Consider the following 15,552-nt stretch of genomic DNA (forward strand, 5'->3'; position numbering starts at 1 on the left):
TCCCCCCTCCAAAGGCTAATCAGGGGGCCATCATATCATTTGGCCCCCCCCCCCAAACAACCAATGGGCCCCCATGGGCGTATGGGGCTCTGGCCCTTATTCGATTGTCACGAGACTCAAGAATCCCACGCTAGCTATTAACAGCTCCCAAACCAGTCTTTGAGGGTCCTACACTGATCTCGGAGGGCCCTTCAGTGGCGGTCAAGCGCCCACATTGACCGCTGAGAACCCACATTGACCTCATTTGAGGGCCCCTAAACCGGCCTCAAGGGCCCAGCCGGCGTCTGAGGGCCTCACACCGGCCTCTGGTGGCCTCATTTCTGTCTCTGGGGTCCCAAGACTAGCCTTTAGGTGCCTTTGAGGGCCCCGCACTGAATTCTGAAGACCCGATGCCGGCCTCTAAGGGTCCGCATCGGCCTCTGAGGGTCCACCTTGGCCTAAGGGGTCCAACGCCGGCCCATGCCGGTCTTTTAGGGCCCCACACTGACCTCTAAGGGCCCATGCTGACCTGTAAGGACACGCATTAGTCTCTGAGGGCCTTGCACGGGATTCTGAAGACCTGATGCCGGCCTCTGAGGCCCATCTTGGTTTTTGAGGGTCTTCTGCTGGCCTCTGGGGTCCAACACCGGCCCATGCCGGCATTTTAGGGTCCCACACTGACCTCTGAGGGCCCATACTGGCCTGTAAGGACCCACATTAGCCTCTGATGGCCCAAGTCGGCATCTTAAGGTCTCATCCTGCCCTTTGCAGGCCCTGTACTGGTCTCTGAGGGCCTTAACCCTCGCAGGCTGGGGGGGGGGGGGGGCGGGTGCTGCCCCTCCATAGGTTTTTTTTTGCGATAGCTCCGAACACGCCGGCGATAGAGAGCTGAAGCTTGGCATACCTGACCTTTGAATCAAACGGGATCTTTCGACACCAACCGCATTTTCGGGTCAGATCAGGTCACTGACCCATGTGGTCATAAGTGAACCTCTGCACGGTCTTCAGATGTCGCAACTTCGCAACGCCCTCACTGCCAGAGGAGATTTCACAGGGAAATGAACCTTGGAGGACCTAGTATCCAATAGGAGTCTCTCAACTTGTATAATGTATATCTCGGATTTTTCCTAAAGTTCATATGAGGTCAGGTCATTTTCGTGACCTCACCATTAGGTATAAGTCAATGGGGATAAACTGAAAACTTTTTCTGGCGCCGGGAACGATCGATCTCCAACTATCTCAAGCACACCGAATCGTGATTTCATGCACTCCTTGCAAGGTTCGATGCGTCACTTTTGCAATGTTGACCTTGCGCGACGTCATTTATGAAGTTATAAGGGTCTTATTAGTTTTTCGTCAATAACTAGGTACCGATCAAATTGAGCTAGCGAGTCGGGAAAGCCACCTATGGACTCAAGAAGACCTGCCGAATCGAATGATATGCGACATGACCTCCTTCGACCAATTTCGTGACCTGGGGACGCCGACCTGACCGTGACCCGAGGTCAACACCCTAAGTTTACCTCACCCAAACAAAAAGCATATCATTCGACGCGCCTGAGAGAGGCGAACACGATGCTGGCAAAATCGCGGCTCTGCGGCCATTTTTTGCGAAGTTATTCACCAAAAACGGAACCGTGCCTTGAGGCACTTGACCTGACCTCAGAGGTCACCGGTTTTTGTTTGTTTTGTTGGGTTAGGCCCTTTCGGTCCAATGAGACCATTTCAGAGCCGGAAGGATGATAGGATATAGGGGGAGACATTGGTCTGGGCACTGGGCAGGCACCCTAGTGAGTCGCCGGGGCTGAGCCCGTCCAGAGGACAGGCTACCCAGCCCCAAGGCACTCACTGCACTCGGCTACGGGGTGCGCTCCCTCGGGAGCAGCGGTGCCGCTCCAAGGGAGCAGCCCGCATGAGATAAAGTTGCCTGTCCAGCCCGGAGGGGGGTGGCGGTGTGGAGGAGAAGGATTTCAGTATCCTGAGGATAGAAGCACGGAACGGTGTCAGAGGTCACCGGTTGACCTAGGACCATAAAATCGGGTATCGATCTCTGCGTCTCGTAACGGCGCACACGCTCGTTTTACCGCGACGCGCTAGCTCCACCTGGGGCGAAACAGCGAGGGGGGTCGTACCCGCCCCCCGCCCCCTCGGCCAGCGCGTATGTAGAAAACCTATAGGACCGGGCCGTGGAGGGTTAAACTGGCCTCTGAAGGCCCAGACCGTCTAAAAGTCCCACACCGGCCTCTGAAAAGTGATAGGCAATCAGCCCAGTTGCAGTGGTCGCTGATATAAAACCTCTTAAAAACGTTATAGGCCTGGCTGAGCCTAGCTGGGCCGTTCATGCTGATTTTTATAGGTATATTGAAAAGACTCGCTTTGCACGTTTCACGCTTGCTCGTAATGAAAAAGTTGCTGGATGCCTCTGGAATTTGCATGGGTGCCAACGGCTGCGGAGGACAGGGGAACGCGTCCATCAGTTTGAGTTTATGGACGGGAGACTCCCTGAAATTTCAACCAATTTTTTTTTCTTTTTTTTGTCTCGATTTTTTTTTACCTCTGAGCATGTTTGCGAAAACAAAGTGGCCGAAATCCGAGGAGAAATCGGATTTTGGGGGTAGGTTAGGTTTTGGACCTCTGGGACCCTGGCCCCCCCACTTTTGAAAACGTTCCTACGCCTATGGCACAAGATATGCAGTATGTGTACAGTCGCAGTTGTACAGCAATGCATATGAACACAGCCGAACAGTTTCATAAAAGGTGATAAGCCAGCAGCATATCCAGCAGATAAGCCACGTGCTATCTATGCAAATACACGCCAATACAAATCACCAGTTGGTAGAGAAGTCACGTATCAATGCCCAGCACCATGTCCTTTCGCATTCAGCACGTTAGCGCTAACGTTGCCAGTCAGGCATCGGCGGCGCTTTGCAGGCGCCGTGGCTCCTCCGCAATCCTTCGGGCGCCGCCCCTTTCCCAGCCGAGCGGCGCCACGCGGCTGCCCTTCAGGCGGCCAACATTCGCCGTGTGAGGTCACACTAGCGACGCTGTAGCTTCGGACCTGCTTTCTCGGACCTGGACTAGCTATCGGCCCTGCTTTTTCAGGCCTGCTTTTGACGCTATTGTCATCTCACGACACATCGATTGCAGCATCAACCGGGTATACTTACCTGCGATGTCAGCTAGCACGCCTGTGTGTCAGTGCAGCTGGGCTGTGTAAGAACCTGACATCAAGTGCATTGCAAAACATGTATGTTTTGGTGTCACATATTAAATTCAATGTATTTTAAATGGATCGGTTTCCATCACACATCGTTATACAATTCTCCTTTCCCTGTATACTCACCGATGACGGGTCAGCCCTCCTTGAAACGGCGATCGCCGGCGGCCCGCTGGTGCCCTCGCCGGGGTCGACGGCGGCGGCTGCTGAGCCCTCGGCGTCGACAGCGGTGCTGGGACCCTGAAAAATAAACAAACAGATGCCATTAATACTACACACAATAATATAAGGCAATGTACAGCAATACACCTTTGATGTTAGCCGGTCTATTTAAAGGAATCCACTATCAGCGAATCTAACCTATAATGCACCGGCAATGCATGGATGAAATTCAACAAATTATTTTTATCGTGATCTTCCTGAATGAATTAAATAAAGTAAGCAAATTAAAGGATTGAATTGAAAGAATGATGATTGAATATTGAATGATTTGAAGAACATGTACTTACCGATGACGGGCCAGCAGCTCCAAAGATCGCCGGTGGCGACAGTGGTAGGCCGCTGGTCCCCTCAATGGGGGGAGCGGTGCCGAGTCCCTGTACGGCGCACAGAATGCTTGGCGTCAATGGATGAAATCATAATATAGATTGACTGCTTGCATAAACAATAAATAAGCAAGTGGACAGCATTGATGTTCCCCATAGCAATACACAAATATGGTGAGCTGAGCTCGCCGGCTGCGCTCGCTGGACACCTCCGCCGGCTCGCTGGCCAACATGCCGCGAACCAATCTAATGAAGAAACAACCTGCGGCTACCTACCTGCGATGTCGGCTAGCACTCCTGTGTGTCAGTGCAGCGGGGATCTGAGAACCGCCGGCTCGCTCGCCAACATGCAGCGAACCAATCTAATGAAGAAACAACCTGCGGTACACCTACCTGCGATGTCGGCTAGCACGCCTGAGTGTCAGTGCAGCTGGGACCGGAGCACCGCTGCCGGCTCGCTGGCCAACATGCAGCGAACCAACCGCTCTCGGATGGCTGTTTCAAAAATCATTGACCGCGCATGCACGTTACAGAGAGCTGGACTCCATGCAGAGGTGCGCTGGCTTGTTTGGCCACGGGTGGGGCGTTCTGGCGGCGGCCCCGGAGTAAATATATGCACGGCATACCTTGGGACGTTGTCCGTCACTGAAGGGGCATCACTCCGAGAGGCGGCTGATACGACTGGACTGAGGAGGACGTTCCGGTAGATCGGTTGGAAGCTGCGTTGTCGGGTCGTCCAGTGGGCACCATGTAGCCAGAACCGGTCGGCTTCTTCATGAATCGCAGCTGTGACCGCCTGTGCTTTTCTGCAACAGTTGGTTGCCTCAAAGTTGTCTCGTAGCCGATTTCTTGCTTGCTGCGTATCTCTCAAACTTGATATTTCGGCACTCACGTATTATGTCGGCCTCGGCAGGGGGCCCGAGGACGTACGGTTCTCCAGTAAAAGTCTTGTTGGTTTTGCTTTTTCGCCCTGAACGTTTTAAAATGTGTTGCTCGCACATCTTATGGTGCGGACCGCAGGACCCTTCTTCTCCTGTACCGATCGATAGTTCGGTCGAAGCTGGATTACGCTTCTTTTGTCTACGATTCAGCGAGCCAATCCAGCAAAAAGGTCCTCGACGCAGTCCATCATGCTGCAATCCGTGTCGCCACCGGAGCATTCCGCACCTCGCCCAGCAGCAGCCTTCTTGCTGAGGCGCACGAGCCGCCTCTATCCCTACGCCGCCAGATGCTTGGGATGCGCTATGCGCTGAAACTGCGTCAGTTCCCGACGCATCCGACGTATCCGTACGTCTTCTCCACCTACTACACTCGACTTGACAGAGCGCGACAATCGCTCTGCTTTGGAGCGCGCATGAGAGGTCTCTTCTCCGCAGCCAACATAGGTTTACGTGTCGTACGACGTAGCTGGGGTACGTCCTCTCCGCCTTGGAAACACGCAAAACCTCAAGTAGATCTCTCACTCTCCGAAGTTAAGAAGGATGACTTGCTGCCTTGTGAGGCGCGAGTCAGGGCCTTGCAACACATCGTCTCGTACGATGGTTTTAACACCGTTTTTACAGACGGATCAAAAACACCTGAGGGAGTGGGATGTGCTTTTATCGCAGGTCGCGATACCCGCTCATTCTCTCTACCTTCTTTTGCCTCGGTGTTTTCATCTGAGCTAGTCGCCATCGAGAAGGCTCTGTGTTTTATCGAGGTGTCGGACGGCCTTTCTTACTTGATTTTATCGGACTCCCTAAGTAGCCTTTTGGCGTTACGGAGTTTTAATCCAGTTGACCCGATCGTTCAAGACATTTTAGCTCGACTTCAGTCAGTGGAACAATCGGGAAAATTTGTTCAGTTCTGCTGGATTCCCAGCCACGTCGGCATACACGGCAACGAGCTGGCAGATGCGGCCGCGAGGCGCGCGGCCGCAGCCTCCTGCACTCGACGTCTGCCATTGCCGGCGCGTGATCTTTATTCGGCTGTGCGATCTTTCATTCTCTCTGAGTGGCAGGCAGAGTGGAGCCTACGTGGAGGCGGAAAGCTCCGTGAGGTGAAGCCGACTTTGGAGCCATGGAGGTCTTGCTTGCAAGACAACCGGTCCAACGAAGTGATCTTGTGCAGGCTCCGAATCGGCCATACATATGCCACGCATGGCCACCTCCTCCGCGGAGACGAGCAGGCCATTTGCAACGGTTGTTCCGCGCCTCTTACTGTCGCTCACGTGCTCTTATCTTGTCCACTTTTAGAACCAGACCGGACGCGCTACCTCGGCCGCATCGCTCCGGGTACCACTGTCCGCCACCTGCTGGGTGACGAGTCACCCTGGGTTTTATCTGGCAACATCTTTTCCTTTATCCGCGCAGTCAAATTCCAAGCGATTTACTCGACCTGACCTAAATCCTCTCTAGTCTCCTTGTCTAGTCAGTTGTCTATTACGACGCTCTTGCGTTGTTTTATTTTACCCTGTCTTTTTTATAAAGTCTTTTACTTTCTAGTCTTGATATCTAGAAAGTTTCTTCTTTTGAAACACTTGTTTTACTAGCGCGACGTTATGGGCGCAAAATGACCTTTGCAGTCGACGCGCCCTAAAGCCCCAATAAACAAACAAACAAGGTTTTGCTTTTTCGGACATATCTGGTCCTATATAATGTTCAAATGCAAAAGTATCAACCCGAATTATGTGTATGCACATTTACCACGATACTGTGAAATTGCATCGTTGTATGCCAAATACTTTCCGAGATATTCACCAAAAACCTCATTTTCTGCCGTTTGGGGTATTCTGGCCGCAATCTTCCTGGGATCGCCTATGACATCAGTAGAGCCATCTAACGAGAGGAACGCGGAAACACAGAAACATGAATGAATCGAGCGCGTAGTAAACGGTGTATGAAAGGGAGACTCGGCAGAGGCTATCCGGGTGGCCGGCGCGCGGCGCGCCCTTAGGCATCGGCCGACCCTTCGGACCGCGTGGGGTCAGAGGTCGCGCTCGGGAAGTCTCGGCTCTGGGTTTTAGCGCTGTGCAGTCAGGAAGGGAGGATAGGATAGCGCTAGCCCGACTGACTAGTATCTGGGCTGATTCGTGTGGGGTAGAAGGGGGCACAGGACGGGATGGTGGCTAGTGGTGGATGATGGGATGGTGGTTAGGTTAGTGCGTACTGCGTAGAACGTAGCTGAACATGCATTTTTTCATAGCAAACAACATGCAGCATAATGCGCGGGATTATGCCAGAACTCATACAAAAAGGAAATAATATTTCGGCCGAGGGAGTGGATGAGTGCCGTGACAAAGCATGACGATGCTGCCAAAATCGGGATGCTTTTTTGCCCCCAGTTTTTTTTACCACTAACATGCAGCGCTTGATCCGAACTTAGAGGTCCCCGACTGACCTTAAACCTTAAAATCGCACCCGTCCGGTGCGCCACCTTTTCTTCAGGGGCGCTCTTCTTGGTTGTATCTGTTCTTACCAATAACTAAAGCAAATCGAATGTTTAATAAAAAAGGCATACCTCAAACACAGTTTTATTCACATCCGGTCGTGCGCATACTTGTTTTGACCTATACCTTCTCGCATCATAATATATCACTTCAGTGCTTAACCCTCAATGGAATTTTGGGTTTTCTGCATATACCCCGGCCGAGGGGAGGGGGCGATTATGACCCCTCTCCGTCTTTTTGCCCCTAATTGAGCTAGCGCCTTGCGGATAAAACTGAGCGCGTGCGTCGTATGAGATGCAGCAACTGGTACCCGAGTTGAATGTCTCAGGTCAACCGGTAAACTCTGAGGTCAGTATAAGTGCTCCAAGTCGCGGGATCGGTTTTTGGTAAACAACTTCACCATAAGTGGTTACAGAGCCAAGATAATGGCACCATTGAGTTTTGCATGCTCAAGCGCGTCGAATGGCGTTTTGTTTTTGATGAGGTCAATTAGGTGTTCACCTCAGGTCATGTCAGGGCAGAGCCACTCAGGCCACGAGGCTGGCTCAAGGAGGTCATATCGCTTCTTTGATTCGCTAGGTCCTCACAAGTCCACTGGTGGCTTCCCGACTCGCTAGCTCAATTTGATCGGGACTTTTTGGTGAAAACTCCTGTAACCTTACTGACGTCATAAATGAAGTCGCCTAACTTTAAGAATGGAAAAGTGAATGCTGGGGCTTCCAAAGATTGTATAAAATCGCGAATTAGTGCGCTTGAGACAGCTTTAGATGGCTCCCGGCGCCAAAATAACAGTTTTCATATTTCCCAATTGATTAATAATCGTGAGGTTGCGTGACCGACCTGACTTCAGGTGACTCTTAAGAAAAATACGAGATAGCTACATACAAGTTGTGAGGCCTCTGGGAGATAGTACTAGATCATGTAAGCTTCATTCCCCGTTGAAAAGTCCCCTGGCACGAAGGGTGCTGCGACGTCGCGACATTTTGGGACCTTACAGAGGTTCACTTTTGACGTCATTGGTTAACAGCCTGACCTTAACCTTTGCACTTGTAGGAGGGTGTCGAACAGACCTCCTAGTTCCTACCCTCAGTTTTTCGCAAATAAATCGCGCAAAAAGCGGCTGATTGCGACGAAACTTTCAGTACCCTCGAGTTAATCAATATAACGCCTACCCTATAATTTGTATGACCCTGACTCAAAAGACCTTTGACTTGTGACCTGTTTTCCGAGACCATTTTTGGCCGGAATCGCGTTTTGGCGTATTTCGAGTAGAGCGCGTTTTATTGTCTTTTTGTGGCTTTAAGCGATCAAACATGTGAAAGGATGTTGATCCCATGGATTCTAGTGGGTGTCAAGGTCACGTGAAGGTCAGTCAGGTCACTGACCTTTGATGACCTTTGTTCACTCTTTCGAGTTCTACATGTTTCTAGGGTAGATTTTGGAGTTGATTTCGCATTTAAAAACCGTTTGAGCATTTAATAAGTAGTTTTGGTTCCCTCGTAACATGTGACCTGACCTGACCTGACCCGACCTGGCCTAAATGCACGAAAACATCATCTGTGATCAAAACTAACTTGAAATTCGTGGTCAGCACCCCGCAAAACCCTATAACAGCTTCACTTTACGAAGCTCTAACAGGTCCCGATTCCCCGACTTTTGAGTTATATTGACCTGTCAACCAATGACCTATGACCTTAAAATTGGGTATCATCAGCCTCCTCTCAGCCTCCTCTCCCCGCAGGGGGCTGACCGTGGTCAGAGCTGCTGCTTAGCCGGGGTAACCTGGCCCCGGCTTTGCGGCGGCTGTGACTTCGGCCAGTAAGGGGAGTAGCGCCCCCTCGGCCCCAGCTTGACGCGCGTTTGACCTGGACTTGCTTTGGTTGCCGGATGGATTGCCTGCTGGATTGGCCCCGCAGGGGGTTGGCAGTGGCCTGGGTCGCTGTTGGACTGGGCTCCTTGGGCCCTCGCCCCGCGGCGGCCCTGGCCTCGGCCAGCAAGGGGAGTAGCGCCCCCTCGGCCCCAGCTTGACCCATGCTTGCTTACGATTTGTTTTTGATCACTGGATGGACAGATGGTACGGCCCGACTTTTCTTGGTTTCCGTGGTTTTGTTTCTCTTGAGCGGTCTTTGTTTGCTTTTGCTTTGCTTCTCACCGGATGTCCGCGTTTCGTTCGATCACAGCTTTCTGATTCCTTTCCCCCTTTTTTTCGTTGTTTTTTGCACCCGCAGGAACACAGCCGAGTTGGGCTAGTGTAAGGGGAGTGGCGTCCCCTCGGGTACCAGCCGGTTTTACTAGGCTAGGCGAGCCGACCCGTACCCCAGGACAACGGGATCCTGGAGGTTGAGCCCCCCACCGTGCGGAGCCAGTCGCGGTGGCTGGGCAACACGCCTCTTTGGCCCTGAGTTCTGTAAGGGCGGGACACTCAGTGGGGCGCCGCACTTGAGGAGCCATTCCCAGTCGTGACGCCGCCGGGGGTGGTGTCGGAGAGGTGTCGCCGGCGGGGTTCGGGCACTTGTGCTCGTCCTCCGTCGGTGGGACTGATCTGTCGCTGCCCCTGGCGGTGACTCGGCAAGGCGTCAAGGGAGGAGGCGGTATCCGACCGTGGGGGGTGGTGAGTCTCTCTCTCCCCCGCGGAAGGTGCCGCCAAGTCCCGTACAGTCAGCTCGGCCGTCCTAGGCCTTGTAGCGGCGCCGTTGCGGAGCGTCGGCGGCCGAGCTGGCGGAGACCAACTCTTTCACATGGATAACTTGACCGATCCCCCTTCCCCCCAGTCCAATCCCTCGGCCTCGGCCGATCCTCGCCCGTTGGCCTCGGCCGACAGGCGAACGGTGCTCGACAAAGGTCCACGATCTCCTAAGATCCTTATCTTCCGGAGCGCAGACAGGGAGCTGAGCTCTCTGTCGCCCTTCCAGCGGAAGGATGGCTGCGACCGGTTTGGTTCAATCGTTCGTTGTGACCGGATGCGTGATGGCGCGCTGGAGGTCGAGTTCAGGAAAAGCGAGGAGGCGGCGAAAGCGTTGGACGCTACTCGCTTCGTGTTCTCCGAGGGACGGGCATCCGGCCGGAGGCTCGTCTCCATCCCGCTTACAGTGGAACCTCACCGATCTAAGAACTCCTCACGAGGGGTCATTAACTGTTTCGATCTGAGGGGAGTGAGCGACGAGGACATTGCGGACGGGCTCGCTGATTTCGGCGTGACAGCGGCTCGCCGCATCATGACGAAGAGAGGCACGGTCTCGACCAACAACATAATTCTGACGTTCGACTCCACTGACTTGCCGAGTGAGATTCGCGTGGGCTACGTGAAGGTTCGCGTGCGGCCTTTCGTCCCAGCGCCCATGCGCTGCTTCCGCTGCCAACGTTTCGGCCACACAAAGGAAAACTGCCGAGGAAGACCCACGTGCTCCAAGTGTGCTTCGCAGGACCACACTGACGAAACCTGTGACTCGGAGACCCCCCGATGCGTCAACTGCGGAGAGGGGCAGACGCCGCACTCCGCGTATGATAGGTCTTGCCCTGCATACGTCAAGGAGAAAGAGATCATGACCATCAAGGCTACCAGAAATTTGCCTTTCAAAGAGGCCCGGGAGGTGTACAACCAGAGTCACCCGAAGACCTCGTATGCCCAGAAGGTGAGAGTCACAAACTCTACCGATGCCTCCCAGATGAGTGTGGCACAGCTCGTGCAGCTTCTCAAACGATTCGGCCTCACCGTCGTAGCCACTGGTGACTCAGCGGACACCACGGCGCCTCATGCGCCGCCGAGCAACACAGAGCAGGCTGCTCAAGAGTCAGTGTGGGGTCCACCCAGTCCCGCTCCAGCCGCGAACGGTGATGGAGACGGCTGGGCCGTCGTCCAGCGCCGACAGGGTGGTCGGCGCCCCCCGGCGCAGGGTAAGGCGCCACCCACCCCGCCCCGCCCCCGACCGCCCACGGCGGTGCAGGAGGCGCTGCGGCGGGGGGAGGAGGAGAGGAGGGCACGAGAGGCGAGGAGGGCTCGCCTCGTCCAGAAGGCCCTCGAGGCTAAGGAAGCCTCGTCTGCCGACTCCGCCTCCGGGAGTGCCAAAGCGGCTGTTGCCGCTGACACCCCGGAGACACCTGAGGCGGGGACTCGGCCCATCATGGGTCCCCCGCCGCCTCCTCCACCTCCGCAGCGGCGGCCACCACCGCCGCTGCCAGAGACGCCTGTGTCGAGGACACAGGCCGCCGCCTCGACATCCCCGTCGGGGCGGCAACAGACCTCCGCGGCTCCAGGGCGCCTCGCCAAGCGGCAGACGCCCCCGAGCTGGTCACCCTCGGAGGGTGACGCCCCCCGGGCGAAAAAGCCCCAGCAGGGCTCGAGCCACGCCCGATCTGCCTCTGCTGAAGGGAGGCTACACCGAGAGGGCCCGGGGCATCCCCGTATCCGTTACGGGGGAGCGCCTCCTCGGAGTTAGAGGACCTAGTCTAGTCTTTCAGTCTAGTCATTTCCTCTTTTATCCTTTTATCTTTTTCGCGCTATTGCGCTTTTTTACCAGGTGCATTTCTCTCGGTGCTTTTTACCTTTTTGTGGTCAGTCAGGTATCTGTGTGCGCCTTTGCCTCATGTTATACGCGCCCTTTTTGCGCCTTTTTAACCACGCCTTTTATTCTACAGTGGAACTGTAGAGGCCTCCGGGCCAACTACCAGGACCTACAGTCTCTTATCCGTTGGCGCACACCCCTTGTTTTAGGTCTCCAGGAGACCAAGCTAGCGCCAAACGTTACCTTTGCCATCAAGGGCTACTCTGTTTTTAGAAGAGACCTGGACACCCCTACCATTGCCCATGGAGGTGTGCTTCTGGCGGTACACCACAGCGTACCTGCTCGCCAGGTGCCGCTGCAGACTCCCCTGCAGGCGGTGGCCGCCAGAGTTGATTTCAACCACCGGGAACTGACAGTGTGCTCTTTATACCTACCACCAGGTATAGCGCTCCCGGTGGTTGAGCTGCATCGACTTGTCGATGAGCTTCCACCTCCGGTCCTGGTAGTCGGCGATTTTAATGCCCATAGCCTGGCGTGGGGATGCGACACGACTGCCACTCGTGGTCGACTTTTAGAATCTTTTATCCGCGATGAGGCGCTGTGTATTTTAAATACAGGACAGCGCACCCATTTTACAACACCCTCCGGTCAAACATCGGCTCTGGACCTGAGCTTAGTCAGTCCGCGGCTAGCTCAGCTTTTTACCTGGTCCGTCCATGACGACCCACTCGGGAGCGACCACTTCCCAGTGTGGCTGGAGCACCAGGAGTCCCCAGTGTCAGGCAACCGTCCACCCAGGTGGAATGTTCGGAAGGCCGACTGGGGCGAATTCCAGGCCGCCGTAGAGGCCACGGTTTTATCCAGAGCCGACGCCTCTGTGATGTCTACAGAGGATTTTACATGTTTACTCATTGACTCCGCAAACGGGTGCATACCCAAGACGTCGAGTCAGCCTCGTCGTCCTCCAGTCCCGTGGTGGACCAAGGAATGCGGAGATGCGATTCGTGCCAGGAAGCGCGCTTTTAGAAAGTTTGACCGGAGCAGTACTACTGAGAACCTCATCGCTTTTAAGAAAGCGCGGGCTCTTGCCCGTCGCGTTTTAAAAGAGGCAAAGGCTGTTTCATGGCGCACGTACGTGAGTTCCTTAAACCGTTTTACTCCTACGACCCAGATATGGGCACGCATGAAGCGCATTGAAGGCCGGTTCAGCTCTGTTCCGCTTCCGGTTTTAAGAGTGAACAACACGGACATATCTCACCCTTTAGACGTCGCAGAGACGATAGGCCGTGCACTCTATCAGCGCTGCCGAGGAGAACCGTCCTCACGACCTGCACCAGCCGCCGTGGACTTCAGCACAGCTGAAAATTTGGTGTACAACGAGCCTTTTTCTATGGCTGAGCTCACGTCTGCCATCAGCTCGTTGCGCAGCGTCTCAGAAGGTCCGGATGCTGTCCACAACGACATGCTCCGTCATCTCCCGGCGGTTGCCCTCGAGGCGCTGCTAGCAACTTTCAATTCGCTTTGGGAGACTGGCACTTTCCCTGAGACCTGGCGGGAAGCCACTATCATTCCTATCTTGAAGGCTGGCAAGTCGGGACATGACCCTCTCCACTATCGGCCCATCTCTCTCACATCATCGCTTTCAAAGCTGATGGAGAAGATGGTCAATGTGCGTTTTAGCTGGTTTCTGGAACATCACGGTGTTTTTACAAACGCCCAGTGCGGTTTTAGAAAGCACCGCAGCCCTGTTGACCACATTTTAGCCCTCGACACCGAGATACGCACCTGTTTTACTGAAAAGAAGCACCTTGGAGCACTGTTCTTTGATATTGAGGCGGCCTATGATACAGTGTTACGACACAGAATACTTTCCAAAGTACACAAGTACGGCATACGCGGCCGGATGGGCCTCTTTATCAAGAACTTTTTATCGGGTCGTCGGTTCAAAGTCCGAGTTGGCAGTAGTCTTTCGAGCAGTTTTAATCAAGAGAACGGAGTTCCCCAAGGCGGAGTTCTCAGTGTGGCGCTGTTCGCTGTGGCGATCAATGATATTGGCGACAAACTTGCACCATCCATCGGCAGATCGCTATTTGTCGATGATTTCGCGATCTGGTTTTCTGCCACGACTGCCCGTCACGTTGCCAGACAGTTGCAGCTCGCTGTAACCCGTCTAGAGAGGTGGAGCGATGACAACGGCCTACGTTTTTCAACAACGAAGACCGTCGCTATGCACTTTTGCCGCCGCCGCTGCGACGACTTAGCCTTGGGAATCAAGCTCCGTGGACAGGTGATTCCTACTCGGCCGGTGGCAAAGTTTCTTGGAATATTTTTTGACAGTCGTTTGACGTATAGAGAACATTTTAGAACGCTTCGGGAACGATGTTTTAAATCCCTGAACGTTTTAAAATGTGTCGCCCGCACATCTTATGGTGCGGACCGCAGGACGCTCCTTCTTTTATATCGGTCGATCGTCCGATCGAAACTGGATTACGCATGCTTTATTTACGACTCTGCCAGCGAATCCAGTAAAAAGGCTCTTGACTCCGTGCACCACGCGGCGCTACGTGTTGCCACAGGTGCATTCCGCACGTCGCCCAAGAGCAGCCTCCTCGCCGAGGCACACGAACCGCCACTATCTCTCCGCCGTCAGATGCTGGGGATGAGGTACGCACTGAAACTCCGCCAGTTCCCAGGACATCCGACGTATCCGTACGTCTTTTCTCCTGATTTTAATCGTCTTGACAGAGTGCGACAATCGGTCTCCTTCGGATTGCGCATAAAAGAGCTCTTTTCTACAGTCAACATAGAGTTCCGTGAAGTGCGACGTACGTGGGGTACGCCCTCTCCGCCATGGAAATACGCTCCAGCGCAAGTAGACCTCACGCTCTCTGAGGTCAAGAAGGACGACCTGCCGCCATGTGTGCAACGAGCACGGGCATTGGAACACATTGCGTCATACGACGGTTTTATCTCGGTGTTTACAGACGGCTCGAAAACGGAGGACGGCGTCGGCTGCGCTTTCGTGGCTGGTCGCGACACGCGCACTTTTTCATTGCCTTCCTCTGCCTCCGTTTTCTCATCCGAGCTCGTTGCAATCGAGAAGGCGTTGTGTTTTATCGAGGTGTCTGACAACTTGTCTTACCTCATTTTATCGGATTCTCTCAGCAGCCTGCTGGCCATACGGAGGTTCAACCCAGACAATCCGATAGTCCAAGACATTTTATCTCGGCTCACGTCGGTGGAGCAGACAGGCAAAACTATTAAGTTTTGCTGGATTCCAAGCCATGTGGGTTTAACTGGCAATGAGCTCGCTGACGCGGCCGCGAGACGCGCGGCCGCGGCTCCATGCCTTCGGCGTTTGCCCCTGCCGGCTCGTGATTTTTACCCAGCCATCCAAACCTTCACGATGTCAAGCTGGCAGGCAGAGTGGCATCTCCAAGGATCTGGGAAGCTGCGGAGCGTGAAGCCTACCTTGGAGCCCTGGCAGTCTTGCTTCCAAAGCAACAGGCACCAGGAAGTGGCCCTCTGCAGATTACGTATTGGTCATACGTACGCGACTCATGGCTATCTCCTCCGTGGAGAGGAACAACCCACATGCAGTCGGTGTGCCGTGCCTCTCACTGTCTCTCACGTGCTTTTATCTTGTCCTTTCGCTGAACCGAACCGGACACGCTATCTCGGGCGCATCGCTCCGGATACCACTATCCGCCACCTTCTGGGTGACGACTCACCCTGGGTTTTATCCGGCAACATTTTTTCCTTTATCCGTTCGATCAACTTCCAAGCGATTTACTCGACCTGACATTAAAACCAACTAGTCCTCTCTAGTCCTTACATCTAGTCAGTTGTCTAGGACGACACTCTTGCGCTGCTTTATCTTAC

The 15,552-nt window shown here is 54.1% G+C and overlaps 1 long non-coding RNA gene across 1 annotated transcript in view; it reads right to left on the minus strand.

Moving 5' to 3' along the window:
• The window catches only part of LOC122372109, a 34,464-nt gene extending 30,059 nt beyond the window's left edge, over positions 1-4,405 (minus strand). Inside the window, exons 1-3 of the long non-coding RNA XR_006254821.1 lie at positions 4,368-4,405; positions 3,706-3,792; positions 3,323-3,436 (exon numbers count right to left, since the gene is read on the minus strand). This is a non-coding gene — a long non-coding RNA (uncharacterized LOC122372109). The remainder of the gene's footprint in view (positions 1-3,322; positions 3,437-3,705; positions 3,793-4,367) is intronic.
• Positions 4,406-15,552: the final 11,147 nt, after the last annotated feature.

This window comes from Amphibalanus amphitrite, unplaced genomic scaffold (genome assembly GCF_019059575.1).
Source record: "Amphibalanus amphitrite isolate SeventyFive unplaced genomic scaffold, NRLGWU_Aamphi_draft 001317F_arrow, whole genome shotgun sequence".
In the NCBI taxonomy this organism is placed as follows: Eukaryota; Metazoa; Arthropoda; class Thecostraca; order Balanomorpha; family Balanidae; genus Amphibalanus; species Amphibalanus amphitrite.